This window comes from Monodelphis domestica, chromosome 4, assembly GCF_027887165.1.
Source record: "Monodelphis domestica isolate mMonDom1 chromosome 4, mMonDom1.pri, whole genome shotgun sequence".
NCBI lineage: Eukaryota > Metazoa > Chordata > Mammalia > Didelphimorphia > Didelphidae > Monodelphis > Monodelphis domestica.
Genome location: NC_077230.1, coordinates 193,882,475 through 193,904,847, shown reverse-complemented (window position 1 = coordinate 193,904,847; position 22,373 = coordinate 193,882,475).

The following is a 22,373-nucleotide window of genomic DNA, read 5'->3' as shown; positions in this document are numbered from 1 at the left end:
TAACAAAGAGAAAATGAATAGGAGCAGAAAAGCATCCCCTTTGAATGCTTTTCATCAATCAATCATAAGAGATTCCTAGAGAGAACTGGAGCAACCCTGGGGGACTAGCAGGCCAGCAGCTTGGTCAGGAAATACAAATCTTGTGATTTTGTCAGTTACTTGTCCATAGTATGCTACAGATTTAGGGAATTGCTTGAGGTTTAGGGAGGTTAAATGATTTGCCCATGGTCACACGGAGAGTAAGTACCAGAAGAAACATTTGAACTCAGGTCTGCCTGACTGGATCCAAAAAACAAACCCCAAACAAACAGGGCTGCATTGCCTTTCTTGCCACTTGGTCCAGAGACCAAATTTAGCATTCAGTTTTGAAAAATGATTTAGTGAGAGAAATTCAAGAAATCATTACAGAACTGAAGGCAACATAGATCTTTCAAGAAAGGAAGACAATATAGATTTAATCGCTGAATAACAGGACATTGAATAGAGTGAACATTTTCTTTCTTTAAAATGATTGGTGATAAGTACTGTCTGACTCATAGGTCATATGCACAGGGCCTGGAACATATTTAATTGATGCTTTTTCATTTATCCATTCATATGAGAGGAAGGGGTGAAAAGTCAACAGAGCCAGGTTCTAGCCCCAACGCTCTGGTTAATAGCCATGTTACCTAAGTGAGTCACTGATCCTGTCTGACCACGAACATCCTCACCTTTAAAATATAATTCTTACCCTTTCAGACTCTCAGAGTTGGTGCCTGGATCCAGTGAACGGTGCACAAAGAAGTCATTTTAGGACTATTTAAGCATTATGTAAGCTTAAGCGAGTATTATTAAAACACTGAAAAATGAGCAAATAATAAAATGGCTGTAGTTGCTCATATCTCAGACCCATCTCAAGTTCTCATGGCAAGCTAGATGCAGGGGGAAAATGAATGTAACATTAGAATTTTCTTCTGGGAGCTGATGTTTTAAAGTGTCATCTTTGAGACAAAATACACCATAAAATCCATGTAAAACATGAAATATTAAAGTTTTAAAGAATATTTCACTCATAAACTGAAAGTGAACGAATAGTAAGTCTACTGCTATTTAGTAATAATAGTAACAATAATAGCAAACATAGTCTTTTGTTGTTTGCAATGTGTTTCATAGATTATATGTGTTTATAAACAATTATGTATACAGGTGTGTGTGTTTATATCTATGTATGCATATATGCATGCCTATAACATGTCTGTGCAAATTTATGTCTCTTGTTGTGTATGAGGTGTATGTGTATATGTGTGTTTGCTTATACCTATAGAATAGCTTTGCAGGGTCATCATCTACTTTAACTTCATGCTGTTAATAGAGATATCAACCAAAAGAGCAACTGACAAGAGAATGGCAGAGAGTTTGGTCACTGGGATTTTTTGAAGGTACCTTCTATTCCCAGTTCCAGGTACAAAACCAAAGTCTTTGAAAAGGCTTTTCCTAATCACAGGACTAACAGACTGGAACCAGTTGCAAAATGTAAACAAACACATGCTCCAATGTCAGTCCAAGACATTTCCACTGCATGCCATAACTCTTCTCCCAGAAGTATGCTTTCACGACAATCTTACATGGCAAGTGGTATTAGCTCTGCCCATATGCCAGGTCACCATTATATTAGCATCAATAAACATATGAATAGCTTGCCAAGTGGTCTACTTTTTCAAGGACAAAATTCATTTAGATATTCGAGTTTTCATTGAAAAATCACTCATGCTTTTATTTCTCTCACCTGGTATACCTGAACAAACTATGTCAGTGACAAGACAGCAACATTTCTTTTGAAATTTATGGATACCAACTTTCTCATGACTTTATTTGCTTTACTTAGAAATTTCCAATGTAGAAAAAAATAAGTAGACATATATAGAGGAGAGGAGTAAAAAGTTATTTACAGAATCTGGTTGTATGCAATTTGCAGTGGTGCATTTGTATTTATAACAGGAAATCATTTATCTAAATTGGAAACTTTATTTTGCAAATTAAAAAGTCATCAGGAGCCAATACAAAGTACCCATGTCAAAGGTAGCTTAGCTGGAAACAAGAAGGCAAAACCTTAAGGAACTTATAAAATTGAAATACATATTCTTTTCTGAAATTTTCCTGGGAGATTATACTGCTCTTTGCTATTTTGTGAATGTTAGAACCATTTTTCAAAATTCTTATGAATATTGATTTTATATTACCTTCCCATTAGCTTCTCCAAGTCATAGAAACATTGCACGAGATTTCTCCTTAATTTAAAAGTGAGGCAAGGTGGCATTTACAGGTAATAGCTATGTGTCTATTATAGACTGAGAAGTGATCTGATAAAGTTTAGAGACAGATGCACTTGGAGTCAGGAAGAAATAAGTTCAAGCATGTCTTACTAGTAAGATGTAAATTCCTGTATCTGACAGATAGTAGCTCTGAGACCATGAGCAAGTCACCTCTCAATACCCCCTTGGACATAAATTAGATTTAAGTGAGTCAGAGTTGCACAAGCTCATTGGTCTCACTCTTCCAGAGTCATTAAAGTCCAGTGGCAGGACAAAAACCAAGAAAACTGGTGATGTCTCAGGATGGTGATGCTCGCAATGACCTTGTGAGATTAAGTACTATAATTGTTCCCATTTTAGAGATGAGGAAATGATCTAGGAGACATTAAGTGACTTGTCAAAGATCACATAGCCATTAAGCATGTAAAGCAGAAATCAAATTCAAGTCTACTGAATTGGTTGACAGTTTCCATGCTTGGAGGTCTTTTTTTTATTATTTAATTAATTAAGTTAGAGTATTTAACCAAGGTTACAAAAATCGTGTTATTTCCCTCCCCTCCCTCAACCCCCCTCCAGTAGCTTGTGAAAAATTCCACTGGGTTTTACAGGTGTCATTGGTCAAGACTTATTTCCATATTATTGATATTTGCACTAGGGTGATCATTTAGGATCTTTATAACCCCAATCATATCCCCATAGACTAATGTGACCAAGCAGTTGTTTTTCTTCTGTGTTTCTACTCCCACAGTTCTTCACTGGAATGTGGATCGCGTTCTTTCTCATAAATCTCTCAGAATTGTCCTGGGTCATTGCATTGCTTCTAGTAGAGAAGTCCATTACATTTGATTGTGCCACAGATAATCTATCTCTGTGTATAATGTTCTCCTGGTTCTGCTTGGAGGTCATTCCAGTTCACATGGAATTCCTCTTGGATGTCTTTATACCAGTGCAATCAGAAGTCAGGATTGGAATAATTCTAGATTTCACAGAATTGATGCCTGTATGGCAAATGATGATCATAGCCATAGAGCCAGAAGAAATCTCAAAGATGATTGAATCTTAGATTTAGTATTTGATAAGAACATAAGGGGAATCTTGTTCAACACTTTCATTTTACTATGGAGAAAAATAAATCTCAGATAATCCCAGATAGTTGAATGATTTGCTCCAATTCCATTAATGCTAAGTGGCAAATCTAGATTTTGAACTATTGTTCATGGATTCAAAATCTAGCACACTTTACAGACATCATGCTGCTTCTCATCTAAAAATAAACAGAAATTTATGGCTGCTCCCATTGTTATTAACCTCCAGGCAAACCAAAATGGAAGAGGAGTCATTGAAAAATAAAGCATTCAAATTCCATTAATAATCATAATGTTATCGCTCCCAGTACCAGATAAGTGCTACACTTCATCATAACAGATTTTCAAAGCCAGAATGGGGCTAGTCTACCCCTTCACTTTACCAATCTGGAAAATGATTTTTAGAGAGGTGAGATTATTTGACAAAAAAAACACATTACTGTTCAAGTATGCTGGAGGAAAAAGCAGAAAGAAAAACTTGTCTACATTTCTGTTTAAAATTATCATGAAGACTTCCGGTTAAGATGGCGGCTTAGAGAAAGCTGAAGTTCAGATCTCCGGAAAACCCTTCCCGACCGATCTCAAACTAGAAGCTCCTAAGGCGCCGAAATTCAAAACGATCAACAGCACAGACCCTGGGAACCCTCCTCCTGGACCTGGACCCGGTTCAAAAGGTACGGCTCCCCTTAAAAGCCAGAACCCGAGATCCCTCGGACCTCAGGGGTAGGAGCGCAGAGTCCAAGGCTCCCGGAAGCGGCAGCCGCGCCGGGCTCAGAGAGCAGGGTCTGAGGAACAACAACCCTCAGGGTCTTCTACCCAAGTCCCAGTCCGGGTGAAAGTTACTGCCTGGGGCTTCCGCTGCAGAGAGCCCGTTGGTCCAGGTGAAAGTTACTGCCTGGGGCCTCCGCTGCAAAGAGCTGGTCGGTCTGGGTGAAAGTTACTGCCTGGGGCCTCCGCTGCAGAGAGCTGGTCAAAACAACAGCAACCCTCAGGGCGGGCAAGACAGCCTCACGGGCTGGATCCTGCTATCCAAGTCTCAGTGAAAGTCTGTGCTCTCGGAGCTTGGGGAAGCGGCAGCCCATCCCCCCGCAGGCCGACGAAACAGCCTCACGGCCAGGGATTCTGAAGGCAACTTCCGGAAATCGAGCCAGGGGGAGAGTGTGGCCTCGTGGTCCGACCCTTCCATTCCAGTTCCAGTGAGGCATATTCAGTTTAACCCAGGGAAAGTCATAGAACCATCTGCCCAGGACTAAAGCCTCTGATCACCAGACAAAGACAAGAAAAGCCAATCCTCCACGTTCAGAGATGACAAACTCCACAGAAGCACAGAAGCCCCAAAATACCAAGAAAAATAAGAAGAAAGGGGCGACTCTGGACACATTCTATGGAGCCAAAATACAAAATACAGAGCAGATAGAAGAAGATATACAAGAAAATTCTCCAAAATCTTCCAAAGGAAATAGAAACTCTCCACAAACCCATGAAGAATTTGAATCAGAAAGGACCAAAAAGATGGAAGCCCTCTGGGAGGAAAAGTGGGAAATGATGCAAAAGAAATTCACGCATCTACAAAACCAGTTTGACCAAACTGTAAAAGAAAACCAGGCTTTAAAGCAAGAACTAATAAAGCAAAGCCAAAACACCAAGAAATTAGAAGAGAACATAAAATATCTCACCGACAAGGTGATAGATCTGGAAAACAGGGGGAGAAGAGAAAATTTAAGAATAATTGGACTCCCAGAAAAGCCAGAAATAAACACCAAACTGGACATGGTGATACAAGATATAATCAAAGAAAATTGCCCAGAGATTCTAGAACAAGGGGGCAATACAGCCACTGACAGAGCTCACAGAACACCTTCTACACTAAACCCCCAAAAGACAACTCCCAGGAATGTAATTGCCAAATTCCAAAGCTATCAAACAAAAGAAAAAATCCTACAGGAAGCCAGAAAAAGACAATTTAGATATAAAGGAATGCCAATCAGGGTCACACAAGACCTTGCAAGTTCTACGCTGAATGATCGTAAGGCATGGAACATGATCTTCAGAAAGGCAAGAGAGCTGGGTCTCCAACCAAGAATCAGCTACCCAGCAAAACTGACTATATACTTCCAAGGGAAAGTATGGGCATTCAACAAAATAGAAGACTTCCAACTTTTTGCAAAGAAAAGACCAGAGCTCTGTGGAAAGTTTAATACCGAAAATCAAAGAGCAAGGAATACCTGAAAAGGTAAATATTAAGGAAAGGGGAAAAATGTTATCTTCTTTTACTCAAACTCTCTTCTATAAGGACTACATTTATATCAACCTATGTATACTAATATGTGGGGAAAATGTAATGTATAAATAGGGGGTAAAGAAAGACCAAATAGAATAATGGTTCTCACACAAAGATTCACAGGGGAAGGGGAGGGGAAGAAAACTCCTATAAGAAGGAGAGGAAGAGAGGGGGGGGGTTTACTTAAACCTCAATCTCAGGGAAATCAACTCTGAGAGGGAAAAACATCCAGATCCATTGGGATCTTGAATTCTATCTTACCCAACAAGGGTAAGGAGAAGGGAAAACCAAGGGGGGGAGGGGGAGAGGGAGAACAAAAAGGGAGGGAAAGAGAGGAGGGAGGGGGAGGGAACAAAAAGGGAGGGACTAAAAAGGGAAACATCAAGGGAGGGGACAAGGGGGACTGATTCAAAGTAAATCACTGGACTAAAAGGTAGAGCCGAAGAAGAAAAGGTTAGAATTAGGGAAGGCAATCAAAATGCCAGGGAGTCCACAAATGACAATCATAACTTTGAACGTGAATGGGATGAACTCACCCATAAAACGTAGACGAATAGCAGAATGGATTAGAATCCAAAACCCTACCATATGTTGTCTTCAAGAAACACACATGAGGCGGGTTGACACCCACAAGGTCAGAATTAAAGGATGGAGTAAGACCTTCTGGGCCTCAACTGATAGAAAGAAGGCAGGAGTGGTAATCATGATATCTGATAAAGCCAATGCAAAAATAGACCTGATCAAAAGGGATAGGGAAGGTAATTATATTTTGTTAAAAGGGACTCTAGACAATGAGGAAATATCATTAATCAACATGTATGCACCAAATAATATAGCACCCAAATTTCTAATGGAGAAACTAGGAGAATTGAAGGAAGAAATAGACAATAAAACCATACTAGTGGGAGACTTAAACCAACCATTATCAAATTTAGATAAATCGAATCAAAAAATAAATAAGAAAGAGGTAAAAGAAGTGAATGAAATCTTAGAAAAATTAGAATTAATAGACATATGGAGAAAAATAAATAGGGATAAAAAGGAATACACCTTCTTCTCAGCACCACATGGCACATTCACAAAAATTGACCATACATTAGGTCACAGAAACATAGCACACAAATGCAAAAAAGCAGAAATAATGAATGCAGCCTTCTCAGATCACAAGGCAATAAAAATAATGATTAGTAATGGTACATGGAAAACCAAATCTAAAACCAATTGGAAATTAAACAATATGATACTCCAAAACCGTTTAGCTAAAGAAGAAATCATAGAAACAATTAATAATTTCATCAAGGAAAATGACAATGGCGAAACATCCTTTCAAACCTTTTGGGATGCAGCCAAAGCGGTAATCAGAGGCAAATTCATATCCCTGAAAGCTCATATTAACAAACAAGGGAGAGCAGAGATCAATCAATTGGAAATGCAATTGAAAAAACTCGAAAGCGATCAAATTAAAAACCCCCAGCAGAAAACCAAATTAGAAATCCTAAAAATTAAGGGAGAAATTAATAAAATCGAAAGTGATAGAACTATTGATTTAATAAATAAGACAAGAAGCTGGTACTTTGAAAAAACAAACAAAATAGACAAAGTACTGGTCAATCTAATTAAAAAAAGGAAGGAAGAAAAGCAAATTCACAGCATTAAAGATGAAAAGGGGGACAGCACCTCCAATGAGGAGGAAATTAAGGCAATCATTAGAAATTACTTTGCCCAATTATATGGCAATAAATACACCAATTTAGGAGAAATGGATGAATATATACAAAAATACAAACTGCCTAGACTAACAGAAGAGGAAATAGAATTCTTAAATAATCCCATATCAGAAATTGAAATCCATCAAGCCATCAAAGAACTTCCTAAGAAAAAATCCCCAGGGCCTGATGGATTCACCTGTGAATTCTATCAAACATTCAGAGAACAGTTAACCCCAATACTATACAAACTATTTGACATAATAACCAAAGAGGGAGTTCTACCAAACTCCTTTTACGACACAAACATGGTACTGATTCCAAAACCAGGCAGGTCAAAAACAGAGAAAGAAAACTATAGACCAATCTCCCTAATGAATATAGATGCAAAAATTTTAAATAGGATACTAGCAAAAAGACTCCAGCAAGTGATCAGAAGGATCATTCACCATGATCAAGTAGGATTCATACCAGGGATGCAGGGCTGGTTCAACATTAGGAAAACCATCCACATAATTGACCACATCAACAAGCAAACTAGCAAGAACCACATGATTATCTCAATAGATGCAGAAAAAGCCTTTGATAAAATACAACACCCATTCCTATTAAAAACACTAGAAAGCATAGGAATAGAAGGGTCATTCCTAAAAATAATAAACAGTATATATCTAAAACCAACAGCTAATATCATCTGCAATGGGGATAAACTAGATGCATTCCCAATATGATCAGGAGTGAAACAAGGATGCCCATTATCACCTCTACTATTTGACATTGTACTAGAAACACTAGCAGTAGCAATTAGAGAAGATAAAGAAATTGAAGGTATCAGAATAGGCAAGGAGGAGACCAAGTTATCACTCTTTGCGGATGACATGATGGTCTACTTAAAGAATCCTAGAGATTCAACCAAAAAGCTAATTGAAATAATCAACAACTTTAGCAAAGTTGCAGGATACAAAATAAATCCACATAAATCATCAGCTTTTCTATATATCTCCAACACAGCTCAGCAGCAAGAACTAGAAAGAGAAATCCCATTCAAAATCACCTTAGACAAAATAAAATACCTAGGAATCTATCTCCCAAGACAAACACAGGAACTATATGAACACAACTACAAAACACTCGCCACACAACTAAAACTAGACTTGAACAATTGGAAAAACATTAACTGCTCATGGATAGGACGAGCCAATATAATAAAAATGACCATCCTACCCAAACTTATTTATCTATTTAGTGCCATACCCATTGAACTACCAAAATACTTCTTCACTGATTTAGAAAAAACCATAACAAAGTTCATTTGGAAGAACAAAAGATCAAGGATATCCAGGGAAATAATGAAAAAAAACACATATGATGGGGGCCTTGCAGTCCCAGACCTCAAACTATATTACAAAGCAGCAGTCATCAAAACAATTTGGTACTGGCTAAGAAACAGAAAGGAAGATCAGTGGAATAGACTGGGGGAAAACGACCTCAGCAAGACAGTATACGATAAACCCAAAGATCCCAGCTTTTGGGACAAAAATCCACTATTCGATAAAAACTGCTGGGAAAATTGGAAGACAGTGTGGGAGAGACTAGGAATAGATCAACACCTCACACCCTACACCAAGATAAATTCAAAATGGGTGAGTGACTTAAACATAAAGAAGGAAACCATAAGTAAATTGGGTAAACACAGAATAGTATACATGTCAGACCTTTGGGAGGGGAAAGGCTTTAAAACCAAGCAAGATATAGAAAGAATCACAAAATGTAAAATAAATAATTTTGACTACATCAAACTAAAAAGCTTTTGTACAAACAAAACCAATATAACTAAAATCAGAAGGGAAACAACAAATTGGGAAAAAATCTTCATAGAAACCTCTGACAAAGGTTTAATTACTCATATTTATAATGAGCTAAATCAATTGTACAAAAAATCAAGCCATTCTCCAATTGATAAATGGGCAAGGGAAATGGATAGGCAGTTCTCAGATAAAGAAATCAAAACTATTAACAAGCACATGAAGAAGTGTTCTACATCTCTTATAATCAGAGAGATGCAAATCAAAACAACTCTGAGGTATCACCTCACACCTAGCAGATTGGCTAACATAACAGCAAAGGAAAGTAATGAATGCTGGAGGGGATGTGGCAAAGTAGGGACATTAATTCATTGCTGGTGGAGTTGTGAACTGATCCAACCATTCTGGAGGGCAATTTGGAACTATGCCCAAAGGGCGACAAAAGAATATCTACCCTTTGACCCAGCCATAGCACTGCTGGGTCTGTACCCCAAAGAGATAATGGACACAAAGACTTGTACAAAAATATTCATAGCTGCGCTCTTTGTGGTGGCCCAAAACTGGAAAACGAGGGGATGCCCATCAATTGGGGAATGGCTGAACAAACTGTGGTATATGTTGGTGATGGAATACTATTGTGCTCAAAGGAATAATAAAGTGGAGAAGTTCCATGGAGACTGGAACAACCTCCAGGAAGTGATGCAGAGCGAGAGGAGCAGAACCAGGAGAACATTGTACACAGAGACTAATACACTGTGGTATAATCGAACATAATGGACTTCTCCATTAGGGGCGGTGTAATGTCCCTGAACAACTTTCAGGGATCCAGGAGAAAAAAAACACCATTCATAAGCAAAGGATAAACTATGGGAGTGGAAACACCGAGAAAAAGCAACTGCCTGAATACAGAGGTTGAGGGGACATGACAGAGGATAGACTTTAAATGAACACTCTAATGCAAATACTATCAACAAAGCAATGGGTTCAAATCAAGAAAACATCTAATGCCCAGTGGACTTACGCGTCGGCTATGGGGGTTGGGGGGGAGGAAAAGAAAATGATCTATGTCTTTAACGAATAATGCTTGGAAATGATCAAATAAAATATATTTTAAAAAAAAATTATCATGAACTTTTCATGAAAAACTAAAGCTATTTACTGACCCATCATACATGGTACTCATGTCTAACAATTATTTTTATTTTAAAATTTGTTTCACTTTAATTCAACATGTATTTATTAAACTCCTAATTTATTATAGGCTACATGCTAACTACTAGGATAATAAAAATGAAAAATATCAGAGTTCTTGTCTTCAAGGAGCTTAAAACTTAAGGTAATGATTAAAAGGGAGGAGAAGAAAAGTATATACAAAAAAAAAATTAAAACAAACATGGTACCACTTAGAATGTGATAAATGCAAGTATCCTAAAAGAAATTCAAGGATTTGGGAATAAAGGGCCCTTAAAGCTTATCTATAAGTGAGGCAACTGAAACCCAGAGAAGCTCAGTGATTTACCTAATGTCACATGAGAAGGAAATTTCAGAGCTATGGCTTGAACTTAGGTGATCATAGAACCAATACTTCTACTACATCATGATCAGTCCCAGATAGGACAAAATAGGGAATGCTTTATTAGAGAGGTAGTACTTGGGCTGCTTCGTGAAGGAAGAAAAGATTTTCCTTGGGCAGAAAAGCAGACAAAAGGCACTCCAGGTCTAACAAAAAGACCAGAAAGACAAGCGTTGGTTGAGGTCATTGGATTGGCAACATACACCACTCTCTGTCCTGTATCTAGTCATTAATGTTTATCCAGGTTTAGCTCTGAATAATGTCTCATACTGGAAGCACGTTTCCTTTTTTTTAAATAAAATTTTATTTTTTCCCAATTACATGTAAATTTTTAACATTCGTTGTCTTAGATTTTTTAGTTCTAAATTCTCTACTTTCCTCCCCTACCCTCTCCCTGAAATGGTAATCAATTTGCTATAAGTTATACATGTGCAGTCATGCAAGATATATTTTATATTAGTCATGTGGTAGAAGACAAAAAAGTTATGAAGAAAGTAAATTGAAAAATAGTATTCTTTGATCTGCATTCAGATTGCATCAGTTCTTTCTCTGGAAACAAACAGCATTTTTCATCATAAGATCTGTGGAGTTGTCTTGGATCATTGTATTGTTGAGAATAGCTAAGTCATTCACATTTGATCATTGTACAATATTGCTGTTACTGTGTATAATGTCCTCTTGGTTCTGTCCAGGAAATAGGCATCCTAATCTCATGCATTCACTGCTCATTAATCCCACTCCAGCTATTCTAGGAATTGTCTTTATATCAGTGATCTAGGCCCCAAATGATAGGGATGGGATGGGAAAAATAAAAGAGGTATAACATTGCAAAATATGAATAAAATATAGAAATGGTCATCTATAAGTACAAAGAATGTCATGATGATAATAACAGAGTTGCAGTGTACTTAAAACAATTTATTCAAGATTCAATATCTTACAGGAGGGCAAATATTCAACCTTTGTGGGGACGTAAAACAATTTTTATAAGACTGCTAATTATTTATGTAACATTTCTTCTTTGCACTGGATATCATTTGATCAAAAGTCAAGCTTGATATTTCCAGTGACTTGCCTCTGAAGCCAGATCTTTCCCTGGTCTACTTGCCATTGTTTAGGAATTTGCTTTCCCCTGTTTCTTGAGTATTAGAAAAGAAGATGCCATCCAAATCTCTTTGGACCTTTCAACATTCATAAGCTCTCTGCTAAAGAGAGGGAAAGGCAGCAAGAACCCTAATAAAGTCTAGCTAGTTGAGACTATGCCCAGTATGGAATCCATTATGTATCCAATATGCATGGATTCCAAGTGCATCCATTATGGCCACTAGCCCTAAGTTGACTTTTCTATTAGGTGAAGTACCTCATATTGCCTAGCATCTAATAAAATATTTTAGCATATGTTTGATCACACATGACTCAAAGCTGGCCCCCAAAGTCCTCTCCCAAGGGCAAGGGCAAAGGCTGCCATTACATAGACCATGACAGTAGGCTACAGGAATGCACTGAGAAAAGGATAGGAAATATTAGGGGATACCCAAAATCTACTTAGGCTGAAGTGAAAACTCCATGATACCAGGTTGATGTTGTATTTCTGCAAAAAGAAAAAAAAAATAAGCTATATCTAGAAACCAAGTTCTTAATAGGAGGTAATTTAAGGATAGGAAAGAATTTTACTGGTTACCTCTTCTAGATGACTTAATTGGGAGAAGAGATACTGGGGGCTACATAGGTGAAGTGATCAGCTCAATGTCGTATAACTTGTCAATGGCAGACTTAGATAAGAACTCAAATCTCTTGATTCCTCGTCCTTTAGTCTTTCCCCATTTCCTTCACAACACTTAGCTTAGAGACAACACGTTTCTACTTAATGGAATCCTTGTCAGCAAAGAACAAAGGGTTTTTCTGAGGAATCTAAATGACCGAACCATAAGGTATGTCATGGGTACAACAGATAAGGAGAACACATCCATCCTTATTTTCCAGCCCCTGCACTGTAAGAATAGGTGGCCCAGTTTATATTACAAAAGACCTATTTTAAGAGTGCTAGATTGGGGAACAATATTACTAAATGTGTACTCACATTGACAGAGCTTAAAGTAAGGATCTCAGCTCAATTAAATTAAGCAAATATTTATTAAGCATCTACTGTATATAGGATGTTTGCAGGAAACAGTGGCTGGGGACCAGATCTGGAGTCAATAGACTTGGATTTGAACTCAGATTCTGACGTGACATTTAAGGTTACCTTCCATCTGTCTTTATGAATCTCATACAAAAGTAGTTATTTTCATATCATCTCCAGTGCTATAAAGTAATCCTCTGGAGGACAAGAAGTTTTTGCCTTTCTTTGTATTTATTCCCAGAGTTTAGAATAGTAGCCATCACATAGTAATAATTTTTAAAATGTTTATTGAGTGTTTTACTGATTCTCGGTTTTTTCCTCATCTGCCAAACAGGGATAAAAATGCCTCTCATACTTATCTCTCAGGCTTATATTTCAAATGAAATACTATACATATATTTTTTAAACGTAAAAGCTTTATATAAATATCAACTTTGGGGGAAGAGGGAAGCTCTACTCTTAAAAGGATAGATTAGAAAGTTATTATTAGTAAAGCTATTAAAAAGAAAAAGTTATAGTAGGTAGTAATATGCAAATGTATCAGAAAAGTACAAAAAAGTGTGATTTGTGAAATTCAAGAAAGAAGAGATTGTCTCTGACGGGGGGGGGGGGGATAATTTGAGTTTTAAAACTTGAGAGATAATTTAACATGCAAAAGAAAGGGGAAGTGGGGTAGGGAAGATTTTTTAGACCCAGGACAAATAGCATGAACAAAAGAAAGGAGGGGTAGAAAACATAGGGCATTTGTTCCAATGTCAAATGGTCTTTGTTCTCTGTCCTTTTTGTTTCTAAACACTTACCTTCATTCTTAGAATTAATACTAGCTATCTATTCCAAGGCAGAAAAGCAGTAAGGGCTAGGCATTTGTGTTAAATGACTTGTCCCGGGTCACACAGCTAGGAAGTGTCTGAAGCCAGATTTGATCCAGGACCTTCCTTCTCCAGACCTGACTTTCTATCCACTGAGCCACCTATCTGCTCCTTCATTTTTGAAGAGGACCAATGACATGACAGGATATCTTGACTTGTGTGAGAATTGAATTTAAGTGAGTCAGAGTTATCTCACTTTCTTTTCCAGTCATCAAAAACCATGGCAAAACAAAAGTAAAACCAAACAGCATTATTCAGACTTGTCAGTGAGAAAGAGGTGTATCTACCCCAAGCATCTGAAGACTTCCCCTGGTGGAAGGGGCAGATGAGAATGATTTGTTTCAGCAGCCAGTTGGTAACAGTATAGCATGGGAGAAGGAGTAGAAAGGAGGGGGATGTAGTTCTATAAATCTAGAAGGGAGATAATATGGATGTTTGGAGGGATATAAGTCAGATTATGCTTCATAAATGTTGAGATGTTATGAAGGGTAGGAAAAAGTAAGAGAACATACCTGGATGTTGGAAGGCTTGATAGGAGGTACTGCCATAATACAAACAAACAATCAATTGTTCAACAAGAATTTATTAAGTACCTCCATTATAGCACTTTGTGGTACATCCTAGAATGCAAACACAAAAGGCAAAACCATCTGCCCTCAAGGAATCTAAATTTTTAAAAAATGATAGAGCATTGAACTTAGACTCGGGGAGATCTGAATTCAAATCTGGCCTCAAATATTTACTAAAATTGTGATTCTGGGCAAATCACTTAACTTCTATAGATCTCAGTTTCCTGGGCTATAAAATGGGGATAATAATAGTACCTACCTCCTAGGGTTATTATGAAATACTTTGAAAACCTTAAAATCATTTATAAATGTTAAACAGTATTATTTCAAGGGAAAGTATCACTTCATATATAAATATGGGCAAAACATATATAAAACAAATACATATATTCAAAATAAATATAAGAAAATGTGTTTATTTGGGCAACAAGGTGGCACAGTACATAGAATGCTGTGCCTGAAGTCAGGAAGACCTAAGGTCAAATCTGGACTCAGATGCTTTCTAGCTATAGAAAGTCACTACAGGTAAGTCACTCAATTCTATTTGCTTCTGTTTCTCCATTTATGAAATGAGCTGGAGGCAACCATGTCAGTAAAAGACTCAAAATGGAATCACTAAGAGTCAAGCATGACCAAACAACAATGCAAGTAGGAGGACACTAGTAGATGAGGGGATTAGGAAAGATTCCTCACAGAGGTGTCCTGTAATTTTGAGTTTCCAGCATCTAAGAGGTGGAGGTAAGGAGAAAGTGTGTACCAGACAACAGAGTTGCCTAGTACCAAGGAACAGAAGGGGAAGATGCCACACTTTGTGCTAAGATAGTAAGAAAGTTTGGCTGGATAGAGTTTAGGAAGGAAAATAACATATAATAAGTTTGAAAAAATTGGAAGGAATGTTAATGTCAAACAGAGGAACTTATATTTGATCCTAGAGGCACTAAGGAACCTCTGGAGTTTATTGAATCTAAGTGACAGGACAGTGCTTGTCAACACCATATAGATTTGGGTAACTAAAATCTCTTCTTCAAACTGCTCTGCCATCTACAGGGACTTGGCACCACTCAGTGGAAAGGGACAAAAAAGCAAGATGGCAGAGAGCCACAGGGTGAGGAGCAGGTTTCAGGAAAAAGGAGGAATCCAATTTAATCACTGATAGGTTTTGAGAAGGAAGTCTTTTTGGTACTAAAAGTTAGGTAGATAGATACAAACTTGCCACAGCTGAGAAATACTATCTAGATCAAAACTTGAGACAAGCTATTTTCTTAGATAACTCTCTACATGTAATATACAGACAGTAAAACAGAAAGATTTAAATGCCACGTGATTCAATAATGAAATATTCATACATGCAAAAGTCAACTGTAAGAAATCAAAATTAAGGATGGATGGGAAGAGTAAACACATACATATGATAGAAATTGGAAGCTGGCAATTGTGAAGATAATATATCTAGGAAGATGGGAGCAAAGGAAGCCATGAGTTGTTCTCCGTTTTGGTAAGGCTTAATGTAGAGGAGACATCATAGGTGTCTCTTCTTTAACCCCCATTTTCTGGCCAATGACATCTTTGTGCAATTCTGCCTGACTTAAATCCAATTCACACACAAGTTAAGATGCCACCCTGCAATGCCACTGGTCCTTTTTGAAAACAAAGGACACATAGTCCTAGGCAGTAAAGGTATATCAGCCCTTAGATAAGTCCTTAAGGACTTTGAGTTTCTCAAAAGGGTCAAACAAATTGATAAAGCAGTTTTTTTTTTTTTGTAAAAGTAAGAGACTTTTACTATACCACACTGGAATAAAGGAAGTGGGACTTGAGATCAGAAATGATCTCACCTTAAAGCTGAGATATGGGGAAAAACAGAACTATTAAAGGAATAATTCAAGGAAGCCAGTCCCTGGGATCTGGATGAGAGCTGGAGGGGTTTGTGTCTCTGATGTCCTTCAGAAAGAAGACCTTTAGGCTCAGCACCCTTCACCTGAGTTCCATCTAACTCTCTATTATTCCTCCTCAGTTTGCTTTAGACCAAGATTCCAATCCCTTCCACCACAGATCAACACCCAAAGGCTGTTGAATGTTTTTCTGAAGATATGGCTTCTTACTCAGACAAATCTGGTTTTTCCATCTCTGATATCAAAGACAGACAGATCTCTAATATTGGCTGGCTCTCCAGGGAATACAAGCAAGGGGAATGGATGTTTCCAGAAAAGAGCAGGAGGAAGGAGCCAGTATCTAATGCAGAAGGCAGCTGGTGGCACGTATGATTTATAAGCCTCAAAGAGGCCCTTAGGGACTAGGTATTTGTTTGTTTTTAACTAATCTAAGAAGATTAAATAATAACAGATTTATATAACTCTTAAGAATATGGTTCCTCACAGAAAACCCTTCAGATGACCAGTGCAACTATTACCATCCACTTTTACAGATGAAGAAACAAAGGATCACAAGTAAGGGACCAAAGAGAACTAGGAACCAACTAAGTAGCTAGGAAGTCTGATCTTACTTTCTGCCTCCAAGGCCGAGGCTCTTTCCCATTCATTCTTCTGCCTCTCAATATGGGGTACTACATGGGAAGGAAATTAAGTTGGCAAATATTATATAGGCAGTCAATGCAAATATAGAGAGCTGAGATCAATTTTTATGGGCTGATGCTTAAACATTTGTAAGGCTTGATTAAAACTACAAAAACCATATATTCAGGACAGTTAATTGCTTAAAACTATTCATTTGGCGAAAGTAGGAACTATCTGAAGGGCAATTAGTTCTGCTACATGATTTTCTACATCATAACGGTGATGGCATACTTTGAATTCATAACTTTCTGACATGAATCTGTATATAAGGGAAAGAAAAAAATTATTTCAAGTTATATTCAATGAAGCTGTGAACAGGTATATACAGTTTAGGCCTGGCACTACATTATTCCATGAATCATTGCTTAACAGCAAAGCAAATAAAGATCTCTCTTAAATGAAATATGGAAAAAATTACAAATCAACAAATCTATATTCTTTGTTCAATAATTTTCCAAATGTATATAGACCTCCTGCAGGGTAGTTTTTTATTATCATGCAGAACACTTTTCCAAACTGGAAATTGTTGTAAAAGCACCCTCATACAAAATCAAAACCCCAAAATAAAATCATAAACACACTAATGTGAAAGAGTATACGTTGATCCACATCCATTCAACTCAACCATTCTTCCTCTGGAATGTGGATAGCATTCCAAATCATATGTCTCATTTTATTTTATTTTTATTTTTTAAACCCTTACCTTCAGTCTTAGAATCAATATTGGGTATTGATTCCAAGGCAAAAGAATGGTAAGGGCTAGGCAATGGGAGTTAAGTGACTTGCCCAGGGTCACACAGCTGGGAAGTATCTAAGGTCAGATTTGAACCCAGAATCTCTCATCTCTGGGCCTGACTCTCAATTCACTGAGCCACCCAGCTGCCCCCATCATGTGTCTTTTAGACTTGTCCCAGATCATTGCTTTGCTAAGAGTAGCCAACTTTTCATAGTTGATCATTAAAGAGTATTGCTGTTACTGTGTACAATGTTCTGTTTTTGCTTATTTCACTCTGCATCAGTTCCTGCAGAACTTTCTAAAATCATCTTGCTTACAATTTCTTACAGCACAATAGTATTGGATCACCAGCAAGTAGCACAGTTTGTTTAGCTATTCCCTGACTGATGGACACCCCCTCAATTTTTGGTTCTACTGCAGGGGAGTTTTAAAGCCAGAACCTGTAGTATATTCAGATTATAGTCTGGTTATCAGTTCTCCCAAGAGATCTCCACTGAGAAACTTATAGTCACTTCTGGTCCCAAATTATTCTTTTTTTTTTTTTAAACCCTCACCTTCCGTCTTGGAGTCAATACTGTGTATTGGCTCCAAGGCAGAAGAGTGGTAAGGGCTAGGCAATGGGGGTCAAGTGACTTGCCCAGGGTCACACAGCTGGGAAGTGTCTGAGGCCAGATTTGAACCTGGGACCTCCCGTCTCTAGGGCTGGCTCTCAATCCACTGAGCTACCCAGCTGCCCCCCCCAAATTATTCTTTAGGACCCAGTTTATCTCCAATTTGTATCCACATTTAGGTCAATCGAACCCGTGTGGGAATTCAGATCTTTCCTGCCTTGTTTTCCATCTAGAATACCAGCATCATGAGATCATATATCATTTTTATCTAAACCCAGTAAAACAACTACATCTATGTAGTTCTCCAGAGGTCTGGGGGTGGGGGTGGGGGTGGGGGTGAGGGGCGAGTAGTCAATGTATCCGAGAATGCAGATACAGTTTTGATTTGAAGCTAAGCAAAGAAGATGAATGTCTTGAGCACTAGGCAAGAAATTTCTCAAGAAAAGATCTTATAAAATATTCAGAATTTCCTCCTTTAATTGGGCCATTAATATTTAAGATCTTCATCTATTTACTCTAATCCTAGGATAAATGGTGTTACAAATCATGTTCAACCATGATTAGCAGCCTATCGTTGTCCTCTGTATTCAAAGATGACTCTTCTGACCACGATTGCTAGCCTTATCTGTGGTTGCGGCTGGTAACTGACAGCTCTCTCTGCACAGGGCACCCAAACAGGGTCTTTGGTTTGTGGCGAAGTGTGTCATCCATAGATCTGGGCTCTGTTGGCGCGCACCCCTCTCCACACTGGCTCACATTGGCTTGCTGCCCTCTCGCCCAAATGTTCCTTCTTCTGTTTAAGCTATGACTCCATTCGAAGGGTCAGCAAGAGTTTTTCTAGGGCCAGGGAGCTGAGAATGGTTTTTACATTTTAAAATAAAGTTTTATTGTATCTTAAAATGTGAAAAATGTTCTCAGCTCTCTGGCAGTTCAGAGGCAAGCTACTTCTCTCTGCTCCCCACTACGCCTGTGGCTTCAAATTTGGCAGCTCTCTGATCTGCCCTGCCCTGATACATAGACTCCCCTTTCTCCCATTGCCCCACTGGGAAAGACTATATGTCAAGTACATAGGCAGGAGAGTTGCATGTCTGGTGCTAAATTCCTTCCCCTTCCTGCCTCCTGGGGTATGACTTTTCTGGCTTGTCCCTTTCCTCCTTTGCAGATGTCAGTATTAGCTCAAACCCAATGCTGACAGCATTGTAGAATCTATAGAGAACTGAATTTGAAGTCTGAAAAATTATGGAATCGTGGATTTTAGAGTAGAAAAACCTAAGCAAATGCTGAGTACAGATGCCTCCTTTTACAGAAGAGGCAATTGAAACTGAGAAAATTTGAGTGACTTGCCCAAGTTCATGCAGCTGATAAGTCAGAGGCAATTTTTTTTCATTTTAGAAACTTTTATTTAATTCATTAATTTAGAATATTTTCCCATGGTTACAATATTCATGTTCTTCCTCACCCTCACCCAATCCCTCTTCCCAGCAAACATGCAGTTCCACTGGGTTTTACATGTGTCGTTGATCAAGATCTATTTCCATACCATTGATAATTGCATTAAGGTGATCCTTTAGAGTCTACATCTCCAATCATATCCTTATTAACCCTTGTGATCAAGCAGTTGTTTTTCTTCTGTGTTCCTATTCCCACAGTTCAGAGGCAAGATTTAAACTCAAGTCTTCATGACTCCAAGTACAACATGTGGGGTTCAAAATCTGTCTCAGACACTTCTCAGTTGTGGGACCCTGGGCAAGTCCCTTAACTTAGTATGCCTCAATTTCCTCAGCCATAATAAGAGCGTATATATCAACAGAGTTGGTGTGAAGACCAAATGAAATAATATTTATACTTATAAGGCATTTATTAAATTGGCTTACTCATAGTCAGTACTTAATTAAAGTTGTTCCCTTTCCCCATAAGGTAAGCACCCAAAAATAGTCAGCTCAGGATATTGTCCTATCTCCATGTTTTCCCTTCTTCTCTGTACCCAAACTCTTTTCAACAACCAGTTCCATCTTTTGCCCCAAACAGGTGACTGGGAGATTGAGCACTCATTCTGTAGACCAGTTCCCTTTTTAGGCATCAGATAGGATTAAATATATAATCTCAGTCTTTCTAGATATCTACAGAGCTGCTCTTCCAATTAATGATCAGGAGGGCAAAATAATTATTAAACTTCAGTGGACTTCATTTCCTAAAAAAAATAATTTCTTCACCTCACATTAATGGAGCACAATGTGGTAAAAAGAGTACAGGACTTCAAGTTAGGAGATTTTGGATTAAACTCCAGTAATTATACTCACATACATAATACATATAGTTACATAAGTAAGCTACAGATCTCTGAGTCCCAGATTTCTCACTTAAAAATGGGGTGATAATCTTTCATTTTCCAGGCACCAGCATTTTAAATAATTTAAACCAAACTGGCATTGTATTGCATAGCATTAATTCTGAAATAAAAGTCTTCATGGAAAGATACATAAAAAAATATCTAGGATTTGAAAGAATGGGCTGGGTAGTAAATGCCCCAGTGAAATTGCATAAAAGAATTTGAGCAATCAGCTAAAGAGATAAGGCAGGAGTGGGAGGGCTGGAGAGTCAACAGAGCTCAACAAATTTTCCTGAAATAATATCATGTAGCCCCAAATATTATGACACTGACCATTAGAGTAAGAATATTTGATAACTCCTATGAAGTGAATGCAGCCAGGCCTTCATGTGGAGATCTGATTTTTATCAGTCATGTTAAGATTATTTCTACCCTATTCTCCTAACCAACATTCCTGAAAGAACCAGAGTGAAGTTTTCAGGATCAAAAGTCAAAACAAACAAGGAGTATCTAGGCAAGGAAAAATTCTATTAAACCCAGAATATCATGTGAAGGATCCCTTCACTTTTCTCATTTGAAGTGTTGACACCCCATTTGCAGGTTGCTGTTTTTTGTTTTGTTTTGTTTTGTTTTTTGGCAAATATACTAAAGAGGATTGCCACTTCTTTCTCTAGCTCCTTTTTCAGATGAAGAAACTTAGGCAAACAGGATCAAGTGACTTGCCCAGGGTCACATAGGAAATAAGTATCTAAAATGAGAGTTGAACTGGCTTTGAAAAAGAGAGTAGAGAGGGCTTTTTATCTTTCCTTAGGAGAAAGAAAACAAAATATTTCACCTTAATTCCTCATCATTTAATAAGACTTTCTTCTCTCTTTAAAAATAAAATAACTAAGACTTTCAATATTTCACTGGATCTTTAAATACTCTTTCTGCTGAGAAAGACTAATAACTCTTGCCCATGTCTTTGCATTGACCCTCCAGAGAGGATGCAGCTTCAAGGAGCTGGAAACCTCCTTCTGATTCTTTCACTTTTCAAAGGTACCAGTGCCTCTCCTGAGTTCTCTTATTTTTCATTCTGACAACATGATTATCTAGCATCTCTTCTGAATGAATTAGTGAAAAAATACAATTGACCTCTTCAAATCTGCCAAGCACTATGCTAAGCATTACAGATAGAAATACAAAAAGCAAAGGCACTCTCTGCTCTCAAAGAGCTTAAATTCTAATGGAAGAAATACACACACATAGGAAAGCAGTAGCCAGAGAGGAGCACTTTGGCCTTGAATGTTACAAGGATGGCAATTGGAGACATAGAGGAAAAGACTGACAAAACTACAGACAGAAACAGCAGTTCAGTTGATTTGGTCCTGGTTCATAGTCATAGATTTGGAGGGGAAACAGAAGGAAAAAAGAAGAGAGGTGTGGCTAGGATTTTCTGGAAATACGTTCAGGAATGATCTGTTATAAAATTGGAAAGTATAGCACCAGGGTGGGATTTTCTCCAGGACATGGTCTCTGGACATGCATTGTTTGCCAGTTGTTGAGGAAGCTAAGAAAGAGGCAGGTGGAAAGAAAGCCATCCTTGTACCTTTTGTTCAGTGTTTTTTTCAATTGTGACCCCATTTGAAGTTTTCTTGGCAAAGATATTGTGGGATTTGCCGTTTCCTTTTTCCACCTCATTTTATAAGTGAGGAAACTGAGGCAAACACGTTTAAGTGACTTGCCTAGGGTGACATAGCTAGTGTCTGAAGCCAGATTTGAACTCAAGATGATGAATCTTCCTAATTATAGGATAGTTTCTCTAAGTCATGTACCATCTAGCT